At 46.3% G+C, this 12,361-nt stretch overlaps 1 pseudogene across 1 annotated transcript; it reads right to left on the bottom strand.

The window, feature by feature from the left end:
- Positions 1-279: 279 nt before the first annotated feature.
- LOC308520848 (large ribosomal subunit protein eL33-like) lies at positions 280-6,957 on the bottom strand (annotated as a pseudogene). Its single transcript has 2 exons — positions 6,933-6,957; positions 280-701 (listed from the first exon to the last, which is right to left on the bottom strand). The product of its transcript is annotated as a large ribosomal subunit protein eL33-like (transcript).
- Between the last annotated feature and the right edge of the window lie 5,404 nt (positions 6,958-12,361).

Here is a 12,361-nt window from a genome sequence, read left to right as displayed (position 1 = left end):
CGTGCTCGGTTTCCTTAGGGTTCTGACACACACCATTCCTCCAAGCTGCTTGAGTGCCCTCTGAATTCCAGTCTGTGGAGCACAGTAGGCTTTGCTTGGCCTGGGAAGCCCTTGTTTTTCATGGCCTGGGAAGGAGCACAGGTCAAGATGGCAGCCGTGTGGTCTTGGGACTGATCTGTCCAGTCATTGTGCCACTCCCATGGCTTCTCAAGAGGGCCAGCATTGTTTTTCTTTCTTCAAGAGAACAAATCCATGTTATTTATTTACTTTCCAATAAATCTAAATCCACGAGGGGTACTGCATTACACTGGTGCTGTGTCCACTGGCCTTCGCAAGAAGGTTGCTTTGGAATTTAGCACGAACCTTGTCACTGTTTCCATGAGCAAGAGTTACCTTCCCCAGGCGACTCTGGTTTTGTCTGGTTTGCCACCAGGAGTCACTGTGTTGTTCTTTGCTTTGTACACATAAGCACATCTCTTGCCCAAAGAGAGTTCAGTTTCATCTTGAGCACAAACACCTTCAATTTTAAGAAGAGCTGTGTGTTACCTCTGCTTCCAGAGACTCCACTTATAGCTGGCAAAAATGGCCTTGGCCCACAGCCTTCCAGACGTAATTGTCGTTATAGAAGTCCTGTCCCCAGCAAGCCTTCGGGGCTCCAAGATATGGAGAAAGGAAGGCAAAGCCCCCTATTTTTCTTTTATCTATTTATTTTTAAAATTGTTGACACCATTACAGATGTCCCCCATGCGTCCCCCTTTGCCCACCTTCACCCAGCTCCCAACCATCTCCCCTTCTCCTGGCCTTCACCACACTGTTGTCCATGTCCATGCATTATGCACATGTGCTTTTTGGCTAATCTCTTCACCTTCTTTTATCCAGTTCCCTCCCTCTCCTGAGATCTGTAATCTGTTCCACTCTGTTTCTTATAATGGAAGGTCTGAAGCAATGATAGAACCTTTCTCAATGCCCCTTGAAAATGTGATAGAAGTCATGGTCCTCTCCCACTCAAAAAATGCACATGCCTGCACAGTTTATACAGCCAATTCTCGCTATTTGTGGTGGTATGTCCCATAAAGTCCCTGGGAGCACCGAATTCTCAAATACGGGACCATGGTCCCCGGGGCAAACACTGAGGTAGGTCCCTGTGAGCCTCTGGTCACAGCATTTTCACCAACGGGTCAACACATAACTTTGTGTTATGTGTGTTTCTGTTTCAAGACACCTCATTTAATATATATTGTTGGTTCGTTAACATTGAACTCACGGCCAACAGCACTGTCAGTTATGCCCAAACAAATCTTATCTAACACGTGTATGTTTTCTGTGAGCCGTCACAGTCCTCTTGCACTTAGGAGCACCAGACAGCACTTCAGCAGTGTGCCTGGGGCCATTTCACACAGTGGGATCACTAAGAAGTACAAAGAGGCAGATCGCATGGAATCAAATAGCCTGCGACAGTCACTTGTTTTCCGTGCGAGAGCTGCAGAGCGTTGCCTCGTTCAACCTCAGCTGCGGGTGTGCGCATTGGATGACTCTCACTTGCCCTGCTCTGCACATGTGCGTGTCCACAAACGACTGCACAAGTGCCATGGGCATTGACTGTGGGATTACAGATAAATTGTAGCAAGTACATGAATCTGCAAAAACAGAATCTGCAAATAATGAGGACTGACTGCATGCGAAGCCCATGGAAGCCACTCCTCTGGGAGTTGGGCAGAGTGAAGTGTCTTATCTTTTGCAATCCTTTGGAACCTGTCTAAAATGGAGCAGATAAAACGTCTTCCTGCAAAAGCATGGGTGTTCTTCACCACACCTTTTCATTCTTTTCTTCCTTAGTATTTTATACCTCAGCAATTTAAAACCTAGATATTTGGGGGGAAATAAGCCTCTTATTATAAAAACTATGAATATTTGGTGCTTTCTTACAGGTACTATTACTGGCCTTAGCAGTCAAATGCTCATCTTTCTCAAAGGAGCCTGACTGTAAGTATTTGAAAGAATCTGCATATGAAGGAAGATTGGAAGGAAGCATGAGAAAAGAAAACAGTTGTTGGGGGTAGCAGAATGTGAAAACATTTTTCTTTCATAATGTGTTCTTCAGTGTTGGTGTTATGTGATCTCAGACATAAATAAACTTAAAAAAACAAACGTCAATTAAAGCAACATGCCTAGGAGTAGAAAATGACCAAGGGAAATATATTTAGGCACAGGGACACATTGGCAAAAGAGATCGAGTGCTCCAACTTCCCCATCATTTCTGTCCTGAGGGCTTTTCTGAGGGCCGTGGTGTTTCTCCCAACGATGGATTTTAACACCCTAAGCTCTCTCTGTGCTTTCCTTCGTGCTGGCACATAATGCTAAGACAGAAAATGGAAAAGCCGTCGTCAAGACGTAAAGGGCACAGGTAACTAGCACATCATGAGGTATCTCTGGGAAACCGGAAACTCTGCAACATGTGGTTTTGTGAAAACTACTGAGGAGAAGGTCCGGAGAGAAATCGCCAACAGGAGTGCAGACAAGTGGCCTAAAATAATGCAGCTTGGACATAGGTGGAACCTACAGCATTTGAGGACAGAATCTGATGCAATTCATGGGCCCAAATGTCTTAGGAAGACCCCCCCCTTGAAGACCATAGATATCAGCCAATCCAGGTTTTATTGGGAATACTGAATCCTTCTATATGTTATGCTGGGCTATATATGGCAGATACCAAAAAATCAGACCCAATCCTTGCCCTCAAGTCCCAGTCTGCTTGGGAAGGCAGGATTCAGTCATCAAAGAAGCCTCTGCTCTTGATGGCACACAGTGCTGAGCCATGTGGGTGCCAGACCGCGGTCTAGGCTCTTGGGACACACAGGTGAGGAAGAGAAAGTCCCTGTCTTCAGGTGCTCAGATTCCTGTGAGTGAGACAGACAATAAACAAGGAAACAAATAAGGACCACACCAGACAGAGATGACATGACGTGCTATGAAGAAAACAGATGGCAATGTGATAGGAGTGCTTGGCCTCTCTGGGGAGATAACATTTGAGCGCAGGATGAGAAAGTGAGCCAACTGTGCCAATACCTGGTGTGTGTGGCAGATCAGGAGACTGGGCCAGAGGGAGAGAAAGACACCTGTAAGGAGGGAGTCCTGTAGGGGCTAGAGGACATGAAGTAATATGTGACTTGATTCTGTAGATCAGGGATACGGACACTGCCACCTTGACTCCCTTAGCAGACATTGCTAATCTAACCCCACACTGTCTCCCACCAGGCCCAGGGGCAACCTCTCAAGCAGACACTACCAATCAACTGGAGTTGATGTGTGAGTTAAAGACTATTTGCCTCCTGTACTATAAACAATGGGGAGCCTTTTAAAGGTTTTGAGCAAGAGACTATCAAAATAGAAGGAGTGTTTTAAAGAGATTAATCTAACCATGGTGTTAATACATGAAATCACTTGACAACTTTACTCATTTTCATCAACCTCAAAAGCTAAGTATTATACATATAAGCATCACCAATGGACACAGACACTAGTTGGGGTAAGGGCATGTGCTGGGGGATGGGGTGACCAAGGAGAGGTCAATAGGGGGAAAAGGAGACATATGCAATACTTTAAACAATAAAGAATTTTTTTAAAAAAGCTAGTTATTATTAACTTCTTTGAGCAGAAAGAGAAAGAAGGTAAGTTATTCAGTTTTAAAGCCCTTGCTCATTTCACTGTGGAACACTGGTATTTTAAGTATAAGGCAATGGGAATTTGGATGGAAATATTGGACAGATGTGAAAAACATAAAGGGAAAATTAGTGGGAGCTGATGACTAATTGGAGATTAGAAGGAAAGCAAGGGTCGGGTCAAAGATAATAATCACGACAAATGAAAATAGGTCATGGTTGCAGAGAAAAAAGTCTAGAATGCTACCACCAGACTGTTAACGCTGTTACTTCTGAGGAGTAAGATGGAGAGTGGCAGTTGGGGGAGCACGTTTTTATTTGTTACTTTATAAGCTTCTGCATTTTGTTTTGCCATAAGCATGTAATTTTGTAATTAAAAATACTTTTTTTCCCCTCTTGGGTGACTGAGAGATGCCACTGACAGAATTCAGCAGATGCTAAGTTTGGGGTTAGGAACAAAGAGAATACATGCTGACAGGCATGTTGAGTGAGCGCTGGTGGGAGAGCCACGTGGCAACGGCTCACAGCGTTTAGTCCAAGTACAGACTCAGGCCCATTTGTACTTCTAAGCTCTGACTCTTCATTTTGGGTTGCAGTCAGTCCAGACCATCATGTCTGCCACTCGTCTGTCCCTACTAGGCAGGTCACTCAAACCAAGAGCACAGGGACCCATGCACCCCTCAGCCCCGTGCACGGGAACAGGCTGGTCCCAGAGCGGGAGCTGACTCCACTCTGGGCACGTTGTTCTTCTTCATTTGCTCGCAGTCCCCAGGACTGGTCCTGGCAAGGTGGTTGGGGAAGGGGAAGTGAGGAATGCCTCTGGCATGCCTGGCCCCTGGCGAAATGCTAGCACCCTATTCTAGGAGGTGAACCCTTGCCAGGAGACACCTCCCGGGGGTGCTTGACCTCTCTGTGCCCTGTATGGGCATCACCCCATACTGCTTACTTCAGAGCAAAGGGGTTGTGAGCCATGGCTAATAAAAAGAGCTACTTGTCAACTAGCAGTTAACATAATCACAACCATAACAAGGACAAAAATAATACTGTGTCCAGGGAAAACAACAGTTCACTAAAAGTTTGGGAGTAGATTCCTGAGGCGGGAATGAGATGCCCCCATAATCATCTTACTCAAGATGCTTTTTAATAGAAGGTAATAACCAGAAATGAAACCAGCAGCATGATGTACACCATGTCATAAGAAATAATTGTCGGCCCGGCCGGGCTCCCGGGAGCAAGCCTCCCTCCGGCTGCCTCTCTGCTGTCAGGTGTGGACTTCATTTCTCTCCACGGCTCAGGAGGGGCTTGCCCCCCGCATGCAGCCTCTCGGAATTGGAGCAGGGAGCCCACGAAGCAGGCACATGTTGTCCCAGCTTCCGGAGCAGTCGGGAGGCTTTGAACTCTGGGAGTGGGCTGCTTCCTCTGTGGGAGAGAGGAGGGTGGGGCAGGCCCAGGGCGAACGCATTTCCCTCCTGTTTGTTTGCCAGATGTGCGGCCTCTAAGCAATCTGGCCTGGTGGGTGCACAGCTACCACCGCCCGGGTGGCCTGGAGTGGGACCCCCAGCACTGCAGGGTTGCGGAGTCAGTCTCCCTCGGGCCCTCAAGCAGCCTAGGGATGTGTGATTTCTATAGAAACCGGCCTGAGGACAGAAGCTTCTACATGTACCAGCTGTCCAACGTGCTCGTGGTCGGTCCCACTGGTACTGGGGGGACTGAAGGAGTCCTGGCCCGCACTGCGTGTCCTCCTGACACCTTCTGGCTGGCATTTGACCCAAAGCCTCTGTCCCCAAGGTCAACGTCTTGTGTCTACTTTCGTTGCTAAGGCCTGATTCTAAAGCCTCACTTCACACTCGTGGCCTTTGGCAGGGAAATTCCTCCGAGCGGCGGAAGCAAATCTTGTGGTTGTGGTGCGTGATGCAGCACTTTTACTAGTACCTGCCCGCACACCCCTGGCTGAACCTGGGACATCTGGGAAAGATCCCAGTTCTCTTTAGGAAACGGCAGCCTGAGCCGGCGGCCCTGCCCTGCATTACTCAGAGTCTCGGAGCTGATTCATTCAGTGATGCAGACGGGAGAATCCGGCAGCGCTCTCTGCTACACACCTGTCTCAGTTAATCACCTAGAGTCAGCTGACATCACTGGGATGGTTGTAGAGTGTGCTATTTTGAATTTTATTTATGAAAGCTGGAGGGGAGGCTAGGACCCCCCCCCCCCCCTCCCGCCCCTCAGGACCTGGTCGCTGGGACAGGGCCCTGGGTGCTTTGGCCACTGGTTGCCTGGCTTCACCTCCACCTTTGTGTTGAAGGAAACCCCTGGGATTGTTCAGGGCATTCCTTTCATCCCTGTGGCTGGCTCCTTCCTTCCTTGGCGAGCTCCGTGAGCCCCTGGTAGACAGGATCACCTCTAAGGAGGCCTCTGAGCGGTAATCCCTCCCCGCCTGTTTCCTCTTCCTCTCCTCCTTCTGCCTGGGCCTGCCACCCGCCTCCCTGACAGCCCAGAGTTCCACTAGATGACTTAGAGCCTCAGAATCTCTGAGCCCGTAAAGGGCCTTTCCCCCTCTTCTCGCCTCCCTCTGCCACAACACTTTTTTCTTTGTTGACTCTTCTCTACTCATAGACAGTTTCTTCTGCTCGGTTGGCACCAGGAGGGGCGAGTGTTGGGCATTTCCCCTATTTTCCTGCCCTGTGCTAAATTCCTCTGGTTGGTGCCAGAAAGTGCGGCTGGCCTGCAGCGTTCCCAGCCCAGTGGCACGCCAGCCTCTTCCTAGGGGGCTCACCCTGCGCTGTCCACTAACACTTGCAAAGTGGCTGCTTCCAAGAGAAATGTGCTGTCTGTGTACAATATATACCAGGTTTCTAAGACTTGGAACAACAGCAACAAAAGAATTTCCACTAGTTTTAATCATTTTTATATTGATCATATGGTAAAATCGTATTTTGGATATATTAGGTTGAATAAAATATTCAGGCCTACACCAATAAAATATTAGAATTACTTCACCTGTTTCACTTTTTTTAAATGTGGCCACTAGAGAACTTGAGGTGACAATGTGTGGCTTGCTCATATTTCCATTGGACAGCCCTGGTCTCGGGGGAGGGGCTGGGCATCACTTCCCAGGGCTCCTGGGACCACAATGCCACTGCATATTCGCTGTTTGAAATAGCTCCACTTGGCCTTCAGGCTGAGCCTTCACGTGGTGACTTCCACCCACACAGTGAAGGCGGGACTAAGGGGGGAAAGTAAAATAACCAATAATGAAAAGTTTTTCCTAGTTACCTGAATAGCCCATGTGATAGGTCATGTTATTGCTATCAATGTGGCAGTCCCAGACACCTGTTTGTTAATGTGGCTATTGTGAGACCCAGAATTTATAATAGCCATCATAATCATCGATGTAGCCAAAGCGAGCAACTATGCCACCGGACTGAAATGTGCACTCTTTAACTGGGCACGGGGGCGTGTGTTTGGAAAAGTAGCTCTTTCAGGGACTAGCTGGTACCATGAAGTCCTGCGAAAGTTCCTGGGGCAGGAAGGCCCTGCCAGGTGATGGCTTCCTTAACTCCTGATGGCTGTGCAGAGGAACGCATGTGTGGATACACACATTGCTGTCCATGTGTGTGTGCACCCTTCTTTGGAGTCTCCAAACAGCTCCAGTACATTACCCCTTCCAATGCACAGTGGCTGCAACTCCCTGTGTCGCTCACAACACAGTGCTCGTTCCTGGGGAGGGGCAGGCAGGAGTTCCACGTCAAGGCTTTCCTCCCGGAGCAGCCACCCACTGGCCACTCGTCTGCAGACCTTCCTTCCTCCACCCACCAGCCTCACCGCCACTGCGTGTTCATCCTCAGAAACTTTCAGCGAGTTTGTTGTCTGCAGGATAAATCCCAAACGCTGTTGGACTCAAAGCCCTCAGCACTCTGGCCCCCGAATCTTTCTGTCACTTTCTTTCCCACCATTTCTAAAGTCTACTGTCTAGTCTGGTCACTGGACTCTAGTGGGAAAATGACACAAACAACTGTTCTTTGGAAAACTGCTGGGAAGGAGAAGTCCAGGGGGCCTGGAGGGACACCCTAGCTTTCCTTCATCCTTGCTCTCTGCCTGGTGTGGGTGCTCCTTGATGAGAGTCATGGCTTTTCCTTCCCAGGGGATGCACTTGGGGGGTGCTCAGGGAATTCTCAGCAGAGATGATTGGTGACACAGTATCAGAAGTGGATAGCCAGTGTTTTCCATGTCTGTGCCCAATAGTTTAGGCCTCAGAAGGGCCTGGCTGAGCAGGAGGAGAGAGTCAGGGTGTGGGCTGTGTTCCTCCCCCAGCTTTGTGCAAGGCCGTCAATGGCAGTACACTGTAGATATCATACTGTAGAGATGATTCCACTCTGTACACTTTGATTGAGGAGCACCATGTTAAAAGAAATACTTTATATCTCCCTGCACTGAAAAAGAAATGATGATGACTTCCCTTTGTGCAGCTCAGACCCCCAGGAAGGTGTCCTGACAGTGAGCGTATCACCAGGGGAGTGTGGCGAGTGATGCCCATCAAAGTCACGGTGTCCCGCCCTCGGGATGTCAGCCAAGGAGTGTGCAGAGCAGGAACCAATGTGACAGCATCGCCCATTGAGACAGCATTACATCACCCAAGTTCATGGGGAGTTTCTGTGGAACCAGAACAAGTGAGTTTCTTGCTTGCTGTTGTGAGATGTCTCACGATCATGGAAGTGAACATGATCTTATGAAATCCTAACTTGCATTTTCTTCATGGGGACTCACCGGGCCATGCTGCAGTTTCTAAAATAAGGCCCTCAGGCTACTTTCTGGCTAGAATCATCCGAGGATTCCTGTGTCTCACCCCAAATCTTCCAACCACGACTGGGGTGAGCCCCAGGAGTCTTCACCCTGCCTAAGCTCCCCAGGGAACTCTTGTGCAAACTCACCCCCATTTGAGAACTCCCCTTGGAGTGCTACTGTCAGCTACAGGTTCTATCCAGACCCACTTTCCCTCTAGTGAGACAGAGCCAAGTCTGGGTCACTGGTTCAGACTCCTCCTCACTCATGGTGAGTTTTTATGGCCAAGGGTGGGGTGGGCCTGGACAGAATTCTAGGCTCCTTTTTTACCAGCTAACCTCAGTCAGGCCTACACCAATCCATCAGAGATGTTCTAATATTGAACCTCAAAGAATAACAGCCAAGTACTCAGTCTCTTTCCTCTTTGGAAGTTCTGAAAAAGTATTCACTTCCTGCTGCTCAGATGTCCTAAAACCTGTGGAGAGGGACCATATTTGTCAAGCAGCAACAGCAAAAAGAGTCCTACTAACTAATCCCTTCTCACAGACTATGTGACAAGGACCACTAAAATGATTCTCCCTAAGGTGTCACAGCTGCTTAAAATAGAGGCAGCTCAAAACTTTTGAATATCATCTTAACTAAAAAGTATGGATTTAAATTATTTTTTTAATGATAAAAAGGACTCTTTACCTTATCCTTTCTACCACTCCCAAATCCTGAATATTGGTAATAAAAATGTTTCAATTATAATTTTTTTCCAAGGCAGCCTCTTAAAGGTAATACTCCTAAGGCTAAACGTGGCCAGCATTGTAATTTGTCTCTCTTACCTCTCTGCTCTATTCCTTCCCCCTGTTTCAGCCTCTGTCCATCCCCAGGCTACAGGGATGTTGGTCTCCCTCCCAAGTCTCTGTTCTAGAAGCAATTATTTGATAAAAACCAACTTACTCTGATAAATACCAACTACTGACAAGATTTTATGAATTTCCCATCAGAAGAGCATTTTTAATTTTATTTTTAAATTATATTTTTATTGATTTCAAAGAGGCAGGTAGAGAGGGGGGAGAGAGAGAGATAAACATCAATGATAGAGAATCATTGATCTGCTGCCTCCTGCATGCCCCCTACTGGGGATAAAGCCTGCAACCTGGGCATGTGCCCTGACCAGGAATCGAACCACCATGACTTCCTGGTTCATAGGTCAACACTCAACCACTGAGCCACGCTGGCTGGGCAGAAGAGCATTTTAAAAGAGAATGAGAGAGAGAGAGAGAGAGAGAGAGAGAGAGAGAGAGAGAGAGAGAGAGAGAGAAATAGTTAGTACCAAGAATGAATCACAAATGATGGCATTCATCATCTGTGGGGTAAACAGCTTTTAACATCCTTCCAATCATACCTTATGGTTGGATGCCTAGCTGCTCTGCTCTGCTGGAGGCCAGCCCCAAATACTGTCAGCCTGCTGGAAAATTACAATAAGAGTTTAGCATGGGCACACTAAGGTGGGCTATTTAAGATGGACAAGAAGATTCATAATAGATGAAGCTGAATGATGGGTACATGGAGGTTCTTTATACTATTTTGTGGATGTTTGAAAATTTCCATAATAAGAAGTTTTAAAATGCTCTTTAACCAAAAACTAGGGGTGGTGATTATGTTGGGCTTTTGACTGTGTGTAGATTGAAGGAGTGAATAAAAAGATCCTGTTGATTTTGATATATATCATTCCATTTGGTCAGCTCATAGCCAACAGGTTCATATTGAACATGGGAAATTAAGTTAAATCATTGCACAAAAATATGCCACAAATCCAATTTCTTCCTCTTTAGTAAAATAATATTTTTATGACCCAGGAAGTAAAGTATCATTATGCAAAAAGGGAGGGATCGTTGTACACAGTCCAAGTCCTCCAAAAAGAGAGTCGTGGTGTATGCAAAATAACCACAGTCCTGGGCTGGCTCCTGCTCTTGCCAGAATCAGTCATGAAACCTGTACTAGCAGAAATTCAGGGTCTCCTAAAATAGTCATACTTGCGCTAGAGATTCATGCAGTTGGAGCTATTAGTGTGTCATAATTGGATGATATACAATTATGATTAGCAGAAACCAGTGACAGTGTGACTTATCTCTGGGATAAGTTGTATGTAAATACACAAAGTAAAACTTGGCCATCTAGAAATCTTGGGGAATGAGTCATTTTTGCTATCTTGGTGTTACTGATATCCTTCAGGCAATACAACTTTAGCCATTATTTATAGGAATTCCATGAAAAAGTTGTGAACCTCTTCATCTTGTTACGGTTGATCATGGTCTGTCCTTGTCTTGGTGACTTAGTGACATGATGATGAGCAAGTTACTGTGTTTCTTAATGTCAGGGAAGCTGTGGACAGGTTGTAGCTTCCTCACTAACTTCTCGTATACATGTACCTTGTAAAGCTCTTCTTCCTTTTGTCCAGGTACCAGCTACCTCTTCTTTCCACTCTCAGATGAAGGTTTCTAGCAACTTTTCCTCTGGCTCTGCCTTTTGACTTGTTGTAGTCTTCTGGAGACTGGAAAGCAGATATCTGGCCCTTTTTTTGAATTGTGTAGAAAGGAAGAGTAAATAGAACTGAAATGACTCTGAAAGAGGGGCTCGACGAATGAGCCAAGTACTGGGTTTTAGGACTGAACCTTTATGAAACCCTTTCTGGTGAATCAGAGGCCAGTATTCTGAATGGATAAGTCTTCATCAAAATAACGTATATGGTTTTAGTAGGTATAACATTTCTGTGCTATGTTTTGAGCTCTATGTCAGCTTATTAAAGGGCGTTAATATTCATAGATCCAAATTATATCAGATAAATTATTTTTTAATTTAAGAGTGTTGTGTGTGTGTGTGTGTGTGTGTGTGTGTGTGTGTGTGTGTGTGTTAATTGGCCAAGAAGTGATTTGGCAGCATATAGGTGGTGAGAGGCAGAGGAGCACAATATTAAGAGCCAGACCACCTCCATGGTAAAACGGGGATGAGCATACTGTTGTTGGGTGTTATATGAATTGGTATTGATAAAGCATTTGGCAGGGAGAAGAATGAGCCAGAACTGAAGACTGGTTTAGGATCAGAACAAAAATAGCCCCCTCCCCCCCACCTTCTTTCTGATTCAGGGGAAGGGGGGAGAGAGAAAGAGAAAGAGAAAAAGATCGAGATAGATAGAGATAGGGATAGAGATAGAGATAGATAGAGAGATAGAGATAGAGAGAGAGATAGAGATAGAGAGAGAATAGGGAAAATTGAGAAGGAAAGAAGCCAGGGAGATCATTGGTGACTATTTGTGTCTATTCATAAAATGACCATTACCTAAAACAGAACTATAATGTAAATACTGATGGCAGCTCAATGATCTGCTCATATCTGGCAAATAAAAATGTAGAAAAAACAATGGTAGAGCGAGAGGATAGTGAAAATAGTTATGGGGATGGGCCAACAAGGAAAATACTCCAAATGTGGCAGGTGCAGCAGTGAGGACTTGCTGTCCCTTCTGGGATACCTTGTCTATAGGGACGTCTAGAGAGAAAGAGTTGGAAATGAAAGTCATCAGGGTTGGGCCAGGGACAAGGACTGGTGAACACGGAGCTTGGCCGACTTCTTTAATTTTATGATCTCATGAAACACAAACTCTTCTGCAAGGAAGTGCAGTTTTGAATTGTTAATTAAACATCGATTCAATCAATGGGAGGACAAAGCCTGAAGATGTGGCATCGTTAATTTAGTGGCTCCGTTTTACTCCCCCATCTGTTAGTTGAGTCATTTCCAAAGACAGACAAGCAGGACCCCTGAGCTCTGGCTGGAAATAAAGAATGAAGATTAGCTTACGTACTGACATGTTTTTATCCATCAAGACCTGGGACACCAGACAGACCGAAGAACTTTCAAAGCTTTCAATGAAAGCCAAA

Source organism: Myotis nattereri (assembly GCF_964212035.1).
Source record: "Myotis nattereri genome assembly, chromosome: 6".
In the NCBI taxonomy this organism is placed as follows: domain Eukaryota; kingdom Metazoa; phylum Chordata; class Mammalia; order Chiroptera; family Vespertilionidae; genus Myotis; species Myotis nattereri.
This window is presented reverse-complemented; position numbering and strand designations above follow the sequence as displayed.